The sequence below is a fragment of the Staurois parvus genome, unplaced genomic scaffold (genome assembly GCF_062004578.1).
Source record: "Staurois parvus isolate SC_StPar_1 unplaced genomic scaffold, SC_StPar_1.0 ptg000118l, whole genome shotgun sequence".
NCBI lineage: Eukaryota > Metazoa > Chordata > Amphibia > Anura > Ranidae > Staurois > Staurois parvus.
Genome location: NW_028317914.1, coordinates 9,892,556 through 9,908,150, shown reverse-complemented (window position 1 = coordinate 9,908,150; position 15,595 = coordinate 9,892,556). Strand labels below are relative to the sequence as shown.

Below are 15,595 nucleotides of genomic sequence, written 5' to 3'. Positions count from 1 at the left end.
AAATAACAGCGCTTAGTGCTTCTTTGAAGTCCGCAGACATAAGTCATGGCAAGTGACCACTTCAGACAATGGAGCCACTGGGAAATGCGCTTCTCACCATCTATCTGAGCTTTCTATAGATGACCCTTGACCCCTGGCACAAAGCCTCTATGTGAGCTAGTCTCAGTTTTGTCAAGAGCTCTTACCAAACCGGCCATCCAGCCTGATTTGCGCCGTCTTTGTCATGGAAAAAAAAAACAACCTATGCAGTAAAGTCAAAACATATTGGAAAGAATTCAATAAAGCTGCTGCACCACTTTTCTGGCATAAATCGCTCTTGTTATTGTTCTGCACCAAACTTATGAAGCATTTGGGTCACTTTTGGTTCTGACAGCAACTCGTGCCCCAAATTCAGGTAGTTTTGGAATGCGGCACTTTTGCATTGTAGCGTAGTGAATGTTCCAAATGCAAAATAAAATACCGAAAGTTCGTATCTTATGGAAGTGGAGCGAATTAAGACTAGTCTCTTTTGGCATACAGAGAGAGAAACTGGCACAGACAGATTTTTGCAAAAGTGTCTTGTGTGCATTCTAAAAGTGGAACAGTGTGCCTCAAATTCAAGTACAAGTTCCAAACAGGTACATGAATTTGGTGCGCATAAGGGACACTTTAGCCAAATCTGTTGACGCCAGTCTTTAAGAATTCCAGGGATTCTCTGTAAAATGAATTTAAGGTAATCAGTATTTGTAATCTCTTCTTAAAACAGAACATATTAGGGGAGATTTACTAAAAGAGGAGTGCGCAAAATCTAGTGCAGCTCTGCACAGAAGCAAATCGGCTTCCAGGTTTTGTCAAAACTTAACTGAACAAGCTGAAGTTAGAAGCTGATTGGCTACCATGCATAACTACAAAAGATTCTGAGGGCTCTGGTTTTAATAAATCTCCCCCATTATGTCATATTTATGTCATCACTTCCACTACAAATGAAAAAAAAACATAGCAATTAATCATTTCAAACCTAATAGACCCCATGGATTCTTAAATTAATGATATCTAGACCCTCACGTGTGCCTTTATACTAGGGATGCACTCATGCCTGTTTTTTACCGGTGAGTACAAGTACTGATACTTGTGATCAAGTACTCACCGATACCTTTGCAGTGCGATTTGAGCCCATAAAAAATGAATAGGCTCAAATCACACTGCAAAAAATCACATGGGATTTGAACAGGAATGTGGTGCGATTCCTGTCCAAATCACAAGTGGTTTCCTGCACCGCTCCTGTGTGAACGCAGGCTGAAGTCACTATGACATTCCTGGGTTCTCACAGGAGCGGTGGATGAAAGAGCATGTGATTTAGACAAGAACTGCACCGCAGTTCTGTTCAAATCACATTCGATTCTTTGCAGCGTGATTTGAGCCTATTCATTTTGTATGGGCTCAAATCACCCCACCAAGATATTGATTTTAGGTATTGGAGCATTTGCATGAGTACACGTGCAAATGCTTAGTATAGGCATTGATACCAATATCTGTGCAACCCTACTCTATACCAAAATACAAAAAAGTATATTCACTTAGTGAAAACGTCTTTCTTGAGCACTCACTAATGTGATTGTGGGCTATCTCTGGCCTACTGTCATCTTACTCCACTTATCCTTCCCCTACACTACCCCTCACTTCCTCTGCCCTATCACCTTCTATTTCTTCTTTCAGACTTGCTACACAGTTGCGTTTCCCACCAGACAATAATTTGAGGCTTCCACTATCTGAAGTTGATATGAAATCTTGGATTCTCGTTGTTTTATATTGCAAAATGTTTTTTTTTTCAAAACCAATGAGAAGCTTACAACTATGCAGGAATCTGTACTTCGTGCTGAACTAGAACTCAACACCTGATTATTATTGTATTCCTGCATTATTGAATGGAGTAGTCAACAACTAACTCCCAAGGCTCACACTGAGTCATGTAGCTGTAGCCATTCTCCCTCTTTTCATTTCCATACCCTACTCTTTATGGAAACATTCCAGTAAAAACAGATTGAGCAAATAAAAAAAACAAAACAAAAAGAAACATCATGTATTCCTCATTTAAGGATGGGAGATAGTTATGTAAATTCCCCTTAATCCAGAACTGCTGTTTTTTTGGGGGGGTAGCAAAGTTACAGCCTAAAGTTACAAAGAGGATGGCTGTCCATGCTAAGATTGGAAACCTTATCAAGAGCCATGAGACAGGATATTCAGTATGGTTATGGTAAGGTGGGCAGCTCAAAGCTCAAAAGAAGACAGGGCACAAATATGCTTTGTATACAGGGTGCAATGATGTAGTCCTGATGAGCATGGATACTTCACTTTATTCTGACATAAATGGCATGCATTCCAAATTGGAAGTTCAGGGCACCAAGGGATATGGAGTGATGGACAACAGAAACCTAAAAATCTAAGTATTGTAATGGGGACATAGTGAGGACATTTTTTTTTCTTGTGAAAGTGCATAAATGAAAAAAGCAGGGATGCCAAACATCCCTTTATTTCATAGAAAGCAGCTTCCTAGAGGAAAGGTTAGTGCAGCCAATACATGCTTCATTTTTTTCATTCAACCGGTCCATACATGGATCAAAATTCAACTGGTCCCTGCTGAACTGGCCAAACTTTGATCCATGTATGGCCGGTTTAAGAGTATTGCATAGCGCAGCAGTGGCCGCACTTTGAACACACTTTATTAGTGTTCATTTATTTTTACAGTGCATATGGGAAAAAAATGTTATTTGGTTAGAGATCAGCTTTAGCTCTCTCAGCAGCACAAGGATTTAGGCGTCATGCTTACTGTCAGTTTGAGGCTTAAAATATGCAATAGTGTAAAATCGCATGTTCGTAAGGCCTATTCCCCAAACACAGAGGTTTTGTATTTGGGAAATATGTCATACGTGCATGCCAGTGCATGAAAACAGCAGTGTCTGAGTATTTTAGGTACTTTTATAGCGCCGTCAATTTACCAGCTCTTTACATATATATTGTACATTCACATCAGTCCCTAACCCTCAAGGGGCGAACAATCTAAGGTCCCTAACTTACATTCACACACATACTAGGGCCAATTTAGGCAGGAGCCAATTCACCTACCAGCAAATCTTTGGAGTATCTAGAGGATACCCACGCAGGCACAGGGAGAACATGCAAACTCCAGGCAGGTGGTGCCGTGGTTAGGATTCGAACTGCCAGGCGGAAGTGCTAACTATTTAGCCACTCTGCTGCCCAGTATAGTTGCGTACAGCCATTCACTTCTGTACATGCGCCACCTGTGGCTTTCTGGATGAGGAAAAATGCCAGGCTTTTACAATGGACCATATTTAAGCCTCAAAGCATCCATATACATGAGGCCTTTATTGCTACTGATGTTCTTAGTTGCCCTGGAGCAAGAATAAGGATTTTATGGTGTAGGCGGTAAGATGTAAAAACCAGGAACATTCCACAGACAAATATGCAAAACATTCCATGAACAAATCAGGGAACACTTAACATTAGAATAGCCCTAACATTTACTATTAGGCAGTTCTGCAGTTTTTTTCCCTTTGAGAACAAGCCAGCTTTGTCACTGTACCCCAGTGTTCCTTCTTCAAAAGCAATAACCTGACCATCACTGTCCAAGCAATACAGCAGCATCAAAGGACCAGCTATGGTAGGAACAGAGCAGAATTCAAATACCTGCAGTTTTGCAGGCAGGCAAGCAGTCTACAGACAGGGTGCACAATAGTATAGACACAAGCTTGACACTAGCTGCTTAATTGCCTGAGCCTGGGAACAAAGGATCAAAAAGCATGTTTACAAAAAAGGAAATGAAGACTGAGATTTCAGCACCTTGGTGTTGAAGGATTATCACATAACACTTTAAAAGTCAGTCCTTGGCTGGTACAGTCAATTACCAGAACATGGGAGGAGCACAGTGAATAGGACACAAGGCCGATGTGTCTGCGAATGACAATGATACTTCCCTATTTACGTCAATCAGGAATGTTACTTTTCCAATGGGAGACAGAGAGCTGCAGTGACCTTCAGACAGGGAAACATCACACACAAGCAGAGGTAGTAGGCCCACTGACCCGAGGCACTACATCAGGGTTCACTCAGGTGTAAGTCCTTTTGGATGGGCTTAATAAAATCCAGGTGACAACCTCTGATGTCATTGGATTCCTCCATCTGGCTTCACCATGATGTTTCCCTCGTGGGGAAACATCAACGTATAACATATCAACTTATCTCAAGAGTTTGAGCTGTAAAATAAGCACTTAAAGCTGAACTCCAGAGACATAAAATGCACAAATGAATGCACCACTGTATTCATTAATATACCAATAAATCTATTTTTTATTAAAGTACCTAATTTAGACTTGGTTCCAGCTCCCTGCAATCTCTGTACGGCAGAACGCAGAATGAGAGAGGACACTGATATGCAAAAGACAAAAGATTAGGTCTCTTCCCCTGTATTATTATTATTATACAGGATTATACAGTTTTTGCTGTGCTTTACAACATAAGGGTACAAACTAAAGGCAGGCAGCAGGGGCAGACTGACAACTCATGGGGCCCCCGGGCAATAGGGGATCATGGGGCCCCTGTGTCCTTGCCCAAACTCAAAAAAGCCTATGAAAAAGGTACCAGGGGGAATCTCATGGAGCCCCCTACTGACCCTGGGCCCTCGGGCAGTGCCCGAGTTTCCAAATGGTTAGTCCCCCCCTGGCAGGCAGTACAGTACAATTTAATACAGTAAGATAGGACTATGTTGTGTGGAAAAAGCCTTTTAAATTTTAGAACCGGATGGACAGAAATACTAATCCTTTCAGAGGTAAAACAGCTTCCGTGTATAATCACTTGTAGGGAGGAAAACAAATTAGACAATATACTTCGCTTTCCCCAAGTTTCATAGTACAGGGGCAGGGGAGATGTCAGCCTCTCCTGTTGGCCTACAACTCTGGTCCCATTCTGTGCAAATTCCTTAAACGTTACGTTTGCCTTTATGATCTCCTCAGATATGCCATGCACATCATTGCTATTATATGTAATGTTTAATGTTCATTCATTTTATACCTGTATGGTTGATCTGGTCGACTGACATTTGTACCACCTGTTTAATAAGATGATGCAATTTTCTTTCCTGCAGCTATGGGTTGCAGGAAAGAAAATCTCTCGACTCCCCCATCAACACAGTCAGCATTGATGGGAGAATCTCTTCTGCGGAGCTACTGAGTTCTCCCTGTGGGGGAGAGAGGGAGGCGTCCCTGCCAGGAGAACATGATGATTATTGGTAGCAGCTATAGCAGCTGGCCATAATCGCATGCTAGGAATCCGATATGCTGGTTGTAATCGATGGATCGACTTGAGTACAATTAGCCTGCCCATACAAAGATTGAATCTCAGTTGGGCCTTGCTGGACCACCGCCTGCTTAAGGCAGGCCATAGATTATGCAATTTCCTTTCCTGTAACCACAGGTTGCATGAAAGAAAATCACTTGATTCCCCCCATCAACAGTCAGAGTTGATGGGGGGAATCCCTTCTATGAACCATTTTGTCCTCCCAGAGGGGGGGGGGGGTTTGCTGAGAGCCGTATCTCCCAGAAAACACAATGATTACTGCAAGCAGCTAGCCACAGCAATAATTCGATTGATGGAGTACAATCAGCCTGCCCATACATTGTTCCGCAGGGATTTGAACCATCTACAGTAAGCTTAATTCACTATGAATAAAGAATTGAAAAAAAAAAAAATAAGATTATTGGTGTCATGCAGCTGGCTCTGCCGAGAGACATTGGACTCATTTCTGTGTAGGCATCAGTAAACCGTCAATCAGCCAAAGCTCAAGGAACATCCTAGAATCCTCCAAAGGAATCCTAGTTCTAAATGGCTGGTATAGATTGTAAAATTTAATGCAGTCATACTGGAACCAATAATGCTAGGTACACACGGGAAGTTTTGTATTTTTTGTAACCCAGCGGGTTAAGTGAAAACAAAACTGAATTACTATATATAGCATTACTAACTGAGCAATGTTAGTGTGGCAATCTCTCCCTCTGAGCAATTGTGGACAGAAGTCTGTTGTTAGACTGGTTTCTGTCGGACAGGTTGCTGGACACACTAGCCGAATGTTGGCTGTTATTTGCTGAACCGGCCAATACTGGTCAGTATTCAACCTGTGTGTACCAACCTTAAGGCAGAAAACAATGTACAAAGAAAAGTAACCCAGAGCAATCAGCTTTCAATATCCTAATGTCCCCAGTGAAGGGAGGAATCAGAATGGTTGCTAGAGGTAACTGTCCTCAGCACATCATGGCTGCTCTTGGCAATGACATTATACATATGATGGCTTGTCTATAACCTCCATTAACATGCGCAAGCCACCAAATGTACTACATCAGAAAGAACACGGTGTGAATATCTAGCAGCAGTAACAGGAAATGAAAAGCTGCCTGGATTGTTATGAGGTGCTGAAGACATAATGTTTCAACTTATCCGGTTAAAAGAAACACCATACATAAATCAGATTCTTTGTATGATGACTTATACAGAAGAAATTTCTTTCTGTTGAGAACCAATGGAAAGCTTCATTTGTCCAAGAACACACAGTTTAATAGTATAGTGTACAAAGATGGATACAGACTGGCGTGAAAGCTGTTACCCAGAATGGTGGGAAGTGAGTTGTTCCTTTAAATGTGCCTCTCGATAGATAAATACCTGTGTTATTTTCCATTATATCCAACTGCTCAATAAGAAGCCTGATTAACACTAACTTCCTTCTCATCTTTGCTTGATTTGGACAATAAAGTGGAAAATCTTGGCATATGATGACTTCCTACTGTGTAATATACTTTGGTAGCACAGGGTCTTAGAAGCACTCTTGGCTTGCACCACTGAGGTCCTGAGTTTAATTCCCACTAAGTACACCACCTGCATAAAGTCTGTATGTTCCTTTTATGTTGAAACCCAAGAGAAACACCTTCACCTAAATAAAAACTAAAACAATTTAACTTTGAACCTAGATGAGATTCCCTTTCTTCATGGTGCTAAGCCAAGTGTGAGATTTTTATCCAATACGGTGGCCAACTAACCAATATGGAGGTGCAGAAGATGAAAAGGGTGAGGTCAATGCTCTGTTTTACCCGGAGAAGTCAGAATTTGCATATTAGGCTTCCTGGCTTTCAGGGTTCTTGGAGTCATTTGGGAAAATGTTTTAAGGTGCTTGCTTTTTATTTATACTTTCACTTTAGTGGCTTATATAGAGCCAGGTAAGACCTTTTAAAGGGGATTACAATTTTACCTTTTAGGTGAACCAAAACTTTGTGATAAACCTAAACTTTTTTATGCCCAACCCATCGGTAACTACAGCCTAAAGTTCTAAGTTCCATCATAGCAGCACAGTGGCTAAATGGTTAGCACTTCCACCTGGCAGTACTAGGGTTGTTGGTTCAAATCCCAGCCACAGCACCACCTGCCTGGAGTTTGCATGTTCTCCCTGTGCGGGTTTCCTCCAGGTACTCTGGTTTCCTCCCACACTCCAATGACATGCTGGTAGGTTAATTGAATCCTGTCTAAATTGTTCCTAGTATGTGTATAAATGTAAGTTAGGGAGTTTAGATTGTACACCCCTTGAGGGTTAGGGACTGATGTGAATGTACAATATATATGTAAAGCACTGTGTAAATTGCTGGCACTATATAATATCTTTAATATCCACAGGGTTAGTTCACACTATACCTGGATGCTATTTTAACTACCTATCGCGATTTGGATACCTTGAATGTTTACAATAAAGTTCTTTTGATAATCTACTACACTATTGGCATCCTTCCCTAAACTCCCTGAGAGGAGTACTTCTTTTCAGATCCAGGCACCATACCAAGAGGTGGAAGATTTCCTGTAAACAGGCAGTTCCTTCCAGCCAGCCCCTTTGAGGGAACCTGTTGGTTACCTGTATCTTATTCTTCTCTACTGAGTCCTGTCATCACACGGAAGGGAGGATTGCCCAAGCTGACCAGACCTCTGACCAGACCCCTGATGAGGGATTTTATACAACGCTCTTACCCTATTTATTTCTGGTGAGTGCGCATTTCTATCAATTCCTAAGGAGCACCACCAGTATCTAGTAGTTTCACCATTTTACAAGTCATAGACTTTATGGACGTAGTCTTGAATTTATTGAATTTTATATGATTTTAGCGCTGCACTAATCTATATTATTTGTTCTACTGCATTATTGGTTGCTTTGAGTGCATAGCTGCTTTTGGGATTAAGTGCTCACTACTCCCTTTCTGTTTGGTACTATATAAGTACCTGTAATAAATAAATATATACCAAATCAGCTGCAGCACTTTGTCTTTTGTTCAATGGCCTTGTTTAGGCTACTTTCACACTGACCCGTAGCAAAAACGTGTATGCATTTTTACCGCGTTTGTGGTGCATTTTTCTATAGGTGTCTTGACTCAACAATTGCACCAAAAATGTAGCGCTTTATTGTCACATTTTCCATTGATTTAAAAAGGGAGGTGCATTTTTGTGCATAAAAAATGCAGCAAGCAGGATTTTAAAAAAACGCACCAGACCTGCAACGGATCAGTGTAAAGACTTCCATAGGAATACTTTTTTCACACTTTTTCTTCTACTTTTTTTAACGTGAAAAGCGGAAGAAAAACAGATCAGAGTGAAATCAGCCTTAAGAAATTATTATCTGTGCCTTGTTAAAGGGGGGGTTATTGGCACTTAAAGTGTAAGTAAACCCACTTTTCTTCTTATTATTTATTATACAGGACTTATATAGCGCCGACAGTTTGCTCAGCGCTTTACATTATGGAGGGAGACAATACAGTAGCAATACAGTTCAATACAAGAGGGATTAGAGGGCCCTGCTCCTTGGAGCTTACAATCTAGGAGGGAGGGGATAGTGGTACAAGAGGTAATTAGCTGTGGGGGATGGAGTGGTTGGGGGAGTAGGGGATTCCAGTAGTTAGCCGGGGTCGGGGTAGGCTTGCCTGAAGAGATGGGTTTTCAGAGTGCGCCTAAAAGTGAGCAGAGTAGGCAATAGCCTGATAGATTGGGGTAGGGAGTTCCAGAGGGTGGGTGAAGCCCTTCAGAAATCCTGGAGATGGTCATGGGAGGAGGAGACAAGGGAGCTAAAGAGTAGGAGGTCTTGCGAGGAGCGGAGAGTACAGTTTGGGTGGTATTTAGAGATAAGGTTGGTGATGTAATTAGGGGCAGTGTTATGAACGGCTTTATACGTCAGTGTTAGTGTTTTGAATTTTATCCGTTGGGCAATTGGGAGCCAGTGGAGGGATTGGCAGAGAGGGGTGGCAGATACAGAGTGGTTAGTAAGGTGAATAAGTCTGGCAGCAGCATTCATGATGGACTGGAGTGGGGATAGCCTGCGATGAGGTAGGCCAGTGACTTTTGCATCTTTTACCTACAGGTAAGCTTATAATAAAGTGAATATCTCCTAAACCAGGATCACTAAATGGCAGACCACAGTCTGAATATGAACTGGGTGACAGTCCTGTCCGGACCGTGGCCACACCACTTAGCAGTCTGAGTGGACTCCTCTCCTCCTGGCGCTGCAGCTGTTATAAATCAGGAGGAATGGCAGGGTGGACTCCTATTCTGTATATACTCGCCTGCCACTGCCGTAGTCGCCGCTGCTGTTGAAGTCATAGCAGGGAAGAGGGTGGGAGGAATGGAAGGAAGGACTCCTCTTCTGAATTTACAGACTTGCTGCCGCCGCTGGACTCAGCAGGACGGGAGGCACTGCAGGTCCACAGGGTGAACGGGGAGCCAACCTTTCATATTAAAAAGCAGATCACTTACTTTTTTTGAGTTGGGCAGCTCACTCCTTCAGTGGAGACCTTCTGTGCCCCCCGCCCTCCTGCTCTGAGTTCAGCGGCTGCGGCGACAAGTCAGTACATTCAGAAGAGGAGTCCTTCCTTTCATTCCTCCCGCCCTCTTCCCTGCCGTGACTTCAACAGCAGTGGCGATAATGGTGGTGGCAGGAGGGTACATACAGAACAGGAGTCCACCCTGCCATTCCTCCCGTCCTCCATAATGCTGACTTAAGGTAGGGGGAAGATTATGGGGGGGGGGGAGAGGGGGTTGTGATGTCAGAGGGGGATCTGTGATATGGGGGGGCTGTGGGAGGGGAAACTGTGATATGGGGGAGATGTGACGTAGGGGAGCTGTTATGTGGGGGGGGCTGTGAGAGTGGGAAGCTGTGATATGGGGGGGGGGGCTGTTAGAGGGGGAGCTGTAGTATGGGGGGCTGTGATGTGAGAGGAGGAAGCTGTGATATGAAGGGTCTGTGCTGTCAGGAGGGGGTAACTGTGATGTAAGGGGTTGTGATAGCAAGGGGGACTGTGATGTCATGGAGAGACTGTGATGTGAAGGGGGGCTGTGATGTAAGCGGGGTTATTATGTTGTAAGGGCTCTAACATGAAAGGGAGTTGTGATGTACGGGGGGGGCTGTGATGGGAAAGGGGGGACTGGGGACATTAATTAGGGACTGTGATGTGAAAGACCTGCGTAATAGAAGAAAAATGGGATTCGGACCTCTGCAGAAAGAAAATCTTACCAACTGGACCTCCGTGAATTTTAATTCAGTACCCCTGTCCTATAAAAAAAGAATATCTTCTAAATGTGCACCATTTAGGAGATATTCGCTCTTTTTTACAGCTGCCGAATTTGCTCTGAAGGAACGGCATACCCATACTATTCCTTCAGACCATTGGGCCGTGTCCTGAGACTCCCGTGCGCATACGTGGGAGTGATCATTGCGGCTCAGCCAGTCAGATGTGAACCCAAGGAGGAACACTGGTTGAAGATGGAAGCCCTGTCAGCGGTGACAGCACGTCGCTGGAGGGCTTCTTTTTAAGGTAAGACCTTCATAGTGTGCTAGTATGCGATGCATGCTAGCATATTATGCCATTACTTTGCAGGGGATTTTTATATTTTTTTTATCTGCGGTTTACTTCCGCACTAAAGCTCTCAGCACTTGCTTATATTTAGGTGACTTGAAGCCTTATACATTATGGCAGTTAGTATACTGATCAAAGAGCCTGCAAGAGTGACTAGGTGTATAATAAACAGAACTATAGGTCTACATTCCTACATTTACAGAGGTCTAAAACTGGCCATAAACTGTTAGTTTTTTTCCAGCGGGTTCAACAAAAGAAAAAAAAAAAAAATAACAGATACCTCTTACCGAGGAAAATCTTCCAACATGTCTTTCGGCAGTTTAAGGCTAACCATACACCTTTAGATTTCTCTGGACAACAGAAGTCAATGCTTTCCGCTAACCGTGCTAAACAGCATGGATGAAGGAATCTCCCCTGCAGGATATTGCATTCAGCAGCCAGTGGGACGTGTGGCTGCTGAACACCCAAACAGTGACTGCATCTAGTTGAACACAGTCACTGTTCTACCAATGATATTCTACCTGGCTCTTTCAACAAACGTCCATTGAAAAATTGCCTTTTGTCAAGCTGTGTAGTGCACAGCTCACATTTTAGCTAATTTAGCAGGAATCAGACAAAATTTGATCATGGCCAGCTTTAGACTGTTGGGCCCCTTTCACACGGGGCAGACCTGTCAGCGGATTCACATGCCCAGCAGGGGATCTACCCACTGATCCCCACTGAGCAAGCTGATGACAGGTCTGTGTCCGTTCTGCATAAGCGGAGCAAACACAGACCTGTCATCCTCTTACTCAGTGGACACAGCCCACTGTCCTTTATGGGCTGTCGGATGGAAACGGACTACCTGTCCATTTCCATCCGACTGCCATCCGATCCGATCCACCAGATGAATGGGGAACGGATCCCCATCCATCTGTTTTTAGCATACAGGATCGGATCTCATGCAGGCGGGTCCGTCCGTTTACACCCGCCACTCCATAGAAAGCAATGGAGCGGCTGATCGGATCTGCTTGAAAAACTGACAGGTGGTCACGACCAGTCCACTCATGAAAGGGGCCTTATTGTTTTTAAAGGTAGACAGCGGTTCCATATTTCAGGTGGAGCTGCAATAGTTTAAAGAAATGTAGGTCAGCCACACACAGGGCAGTTTTCACAAGCAATATGATAGATCTGAGTCCAGGGAAAGTGTATATACATGGAATTGTAACTATGATGAAACAAGCATTCAAGCTGGAACGAAATGAAAACCTTGCCCATATGTACTTACTATAGCTGGTCATACACTGTAAGATTTCTGTTGATTCCTCCATCCACATTAAGCAGCAAGACTAGAGGATTATCCCCTGCCAGCTATTCTACTCTGGAAGCTGGCACCCGTGACTGTCAGAAAACCCAATCAGTGGCTCTATCTGAATGGATGCAGTTGGTGTTTGGCCTACAATTTTCTACTCAACAGTTTTCATGATGAACCAGCTAAAATGTGATCTGTGTATGTGCTTAAGCAACCACAACCATTACAGTCTCTATGAACTGTCGGCATAGGGCTGTATACTATTAATGAAGAAAAGTGAGGAATTGGACAAACATTTCCAACAGTCTAAGTGGCTTTTTATCTTGCTTTGGCATCCAAAGTTTTGAAAAGTTTAATCATACATAGCATACTTTCTAAATACATTCATAAAACTTTCAAAATGTGTTGGATAACAGAAACGCGATGTGAATTTATAAAAGTAAGTTTATATTCAGTATATATTTATATATTACACACACCCTAAACAGTAATAGAAATCAGAACAGGTCTCTTCTTTCCTGTAAAGGATATAGACTCATTTAGGAAGGCTCCCAGTGTGTCATCTTTTTGATGGCTACCAGCATGAACACTGAGATCTCCAGTCAGACAGCCTGTCATTAGGGTTATAAAACCAACTTTCACATTCCACTAGCTAAATAACCACAGTCCCTGGACACAGAAGACATAAAACACTCTAAAAGCCTATAGATGAGCCAGCTGGTTTTCTTAACCCTGTGTATTGCCGGTGACATAATGTACCAACATTAGAACTAACAGAACTGCACAACTGTGTCAGATCCGACACATATCCACCAAGTTTCCCAAGTGTGCTGTTATCTTAAATACCACTTTCATTTACTGATCAGGATGGTTAGAAGTACTGTGGACAGCACAAGGATTGATATACTAAAGGCAAACAGACTATGCACTCTGCAAAGGCATTTGCTCCAGAGCTTAGTAAATGAGGAAAAACTCTGCTGACTTCCCTCATCCAATCATGTGCAACCAAAAATGCGTTTTTTTAAATATCTTCCTTGCATGTGATTGGGTTTTCTTTGCAAAGTGAGGCTTCACCTTGTTTACTAAATTCTGGAATAAATGTACTTGCAGAGTGCAAATGCACTTGCAAAGTACACAGTCTACTTGCCTTTAGTAAATAAACCCCCACTGTCTACCACTGCCTGCTATATAACCATGGAAAATAAAATATTATAACATTGACACTAAGGAGGGGCATATTTTGTAATAGTACATTCTGACACCCGCTTAACTGTCTTTGATTAAAAACATTTTTTTTGCCACAAATATGCAAATAAGGACAGCGATAATGAAATATTGGTAGTGCAATGAATGAAAACTAGATGACATTGTTCAGCTTATGTATATGTATATCGACAGCAACTCACTACTGATCTCAGTTTGTTTTACTTGTTATAATTGCTGGACAAGATTTACAGATGTTATTGTGTGCAAGCATACACTATGCTATTAATAACAATAAAAAAAAGATAAATATATACAATTATAACAAGTAAAACAACAATAATAATAATAACAAAAATGTATTTATTTATTACAGGTACTTATATAGCGCCGTCAGTTTATGCAGCGCTTTACATATATATTGTACATTCACATCAGTCCCTAACCCTCAAGGGGCGTACAATCTAAGGTCCCTAACTCACAGTCACACACATACTAGGGCCAATTTAGACAAGAGCCAATTCACCTACTACTCAGAGGAAACCCACACAGGCACAAGGAGAACATGCAAACTCCAGGCAGGTGGTGCCGTGGTTGGGATTCGAACCAACGACCCTAGTACTGCCAGGCGGAAGTGCTAGCCATTTAGCCACTGTGCTGCCCAAATTAATTATGATTATTAGTATTATTATTCTTATTTGCCTTTTGTATAAGCTTATCATGAGTAACTCACTGCACATCTTAGTTTGTTTTACTGGTTATAAATGTCCAGTTTTGGAAATATTAATGTGTGCAATCATTCTATGCAGATAACAACAACAACAATAATAATAATAATTATTATTATTATACATTATTTGCCTTTTGTGTAGGAGATGTTAATGGAGACGTTTTGTTTTGGAGATCTTAATGTGTGCAATCATTCTATGCAGATAACAACAACAATAATAATAATAACATCAATTATTATTATTATTATAATACATTATTTGCCATTTGTATAGGAGATGTTAATGGAGATATTTTGTTTTGGAGATGTTAATGTGTGCAATCATTCTATGCAGATAACAACAACAATACTAATAATAACAATAATAATAATAGCAGTAGTAGTGTAACATATAAAAATAAAAAGATACTCAATATATTTACCCATATTATATATTGTATATATTTGCATATAGGTTAGTAGTATTTTTTTTTTCAAGTATTATTATATATTGCTAATAGTGTATGTTTATTTTCTCTGCAGTAAAGTGCTGTGATTGAGCTGACTTAAAAATAATATTTACTACAGCAAATTAAATTCACATAAAAAAAATGATATGACAAACAACAACTAAAGAAAGAACCAAGTAACGCTGAAATAATTGAAGGGTGAAAAGGATGACAAGCTGTGACAACAGTGACATTATTTACACAACTTTTGTTAACACCTCTGTCACCACATTTTGAAAATGTGGGCTTCCCTAAAAGTTCTGATTGGCCAGCGGACAACAGAAGGCAGCGGTTAGTTGTTCTCCAGTTACTGTACATATTTCACCCAGCACATTGTGCATACGAAAAGTGGTGATCACTGCAATGGGTCATTTTTCTGAAATGACCAGCAGTCTACTTTGTAGGTCCTTTAGCCCTGCAGGCTGCAACCAGCACAGACATGCTGAACTATTGCACAGTACAGAGACTTTTCCCATTGCAGTGATCTGGACATTATACACTTGAAAGGTCTCCTGTAATATTATTGAGTGCACTCACCTCTGGGGTCTCCCCTGCTAATCTGGCTCCTTAGTAGAAGGACAGGGTGCACAGGAGCAAAGTTTACAGTGCTGGCCAGAGAGCCCCTAGATGGCTCATAGATGCTGCTTGTGAAAGCCTCCTGTTGCTGCTGCTCCCCTCCCCCCTGCCCTCTTGCTCCCCCACCTCTTCTAGAACTAGCTGTTCTTGTTTGCTGGGAAAGATGCAGGACTTCTCAGGGGAGGGGGTGTAGAGGAGGAGGGGGTGGGGGATACTGGACATTAGGGAGAAAGGTGTAGAGAGTGATGAAGGAGGGCTAAGGCCGGGCTGCCCCCAGGGGCAGGCTGAGACCTTACAGCCAGGGGTCAGGGAGGCAGTGACAGATCCTGGCTAGCCCCATCACAGGCTGACAATAGCTCACAGACCAGAAATGTGCACTAACACA

At 42.2% G+C, this 15,595-nt stretch overlaps 1 protein-coding gene across 1 annotated transcript in view; it reads right to left on the bottom strand.

The window, feature by feature from the left end:
* Positions 1–15,287, bottom strand: part of GREB1 (growth regulating estrogen receptor binding 1) — a 197,437-nt gene extending 182,150 nt beyond the window's left edge. The window contains exon 1 of the mRNA XM_089672061.1: positions 15,172–15,287. The gene's annotated coding sequence lies outside the window, so the exon portion shown is untranslated. The remainder of the gene's footprint in view (positions 1–15,171) is intronic.
* Positions 15,288–15,595: the final 308 nt, after the last annotated feature.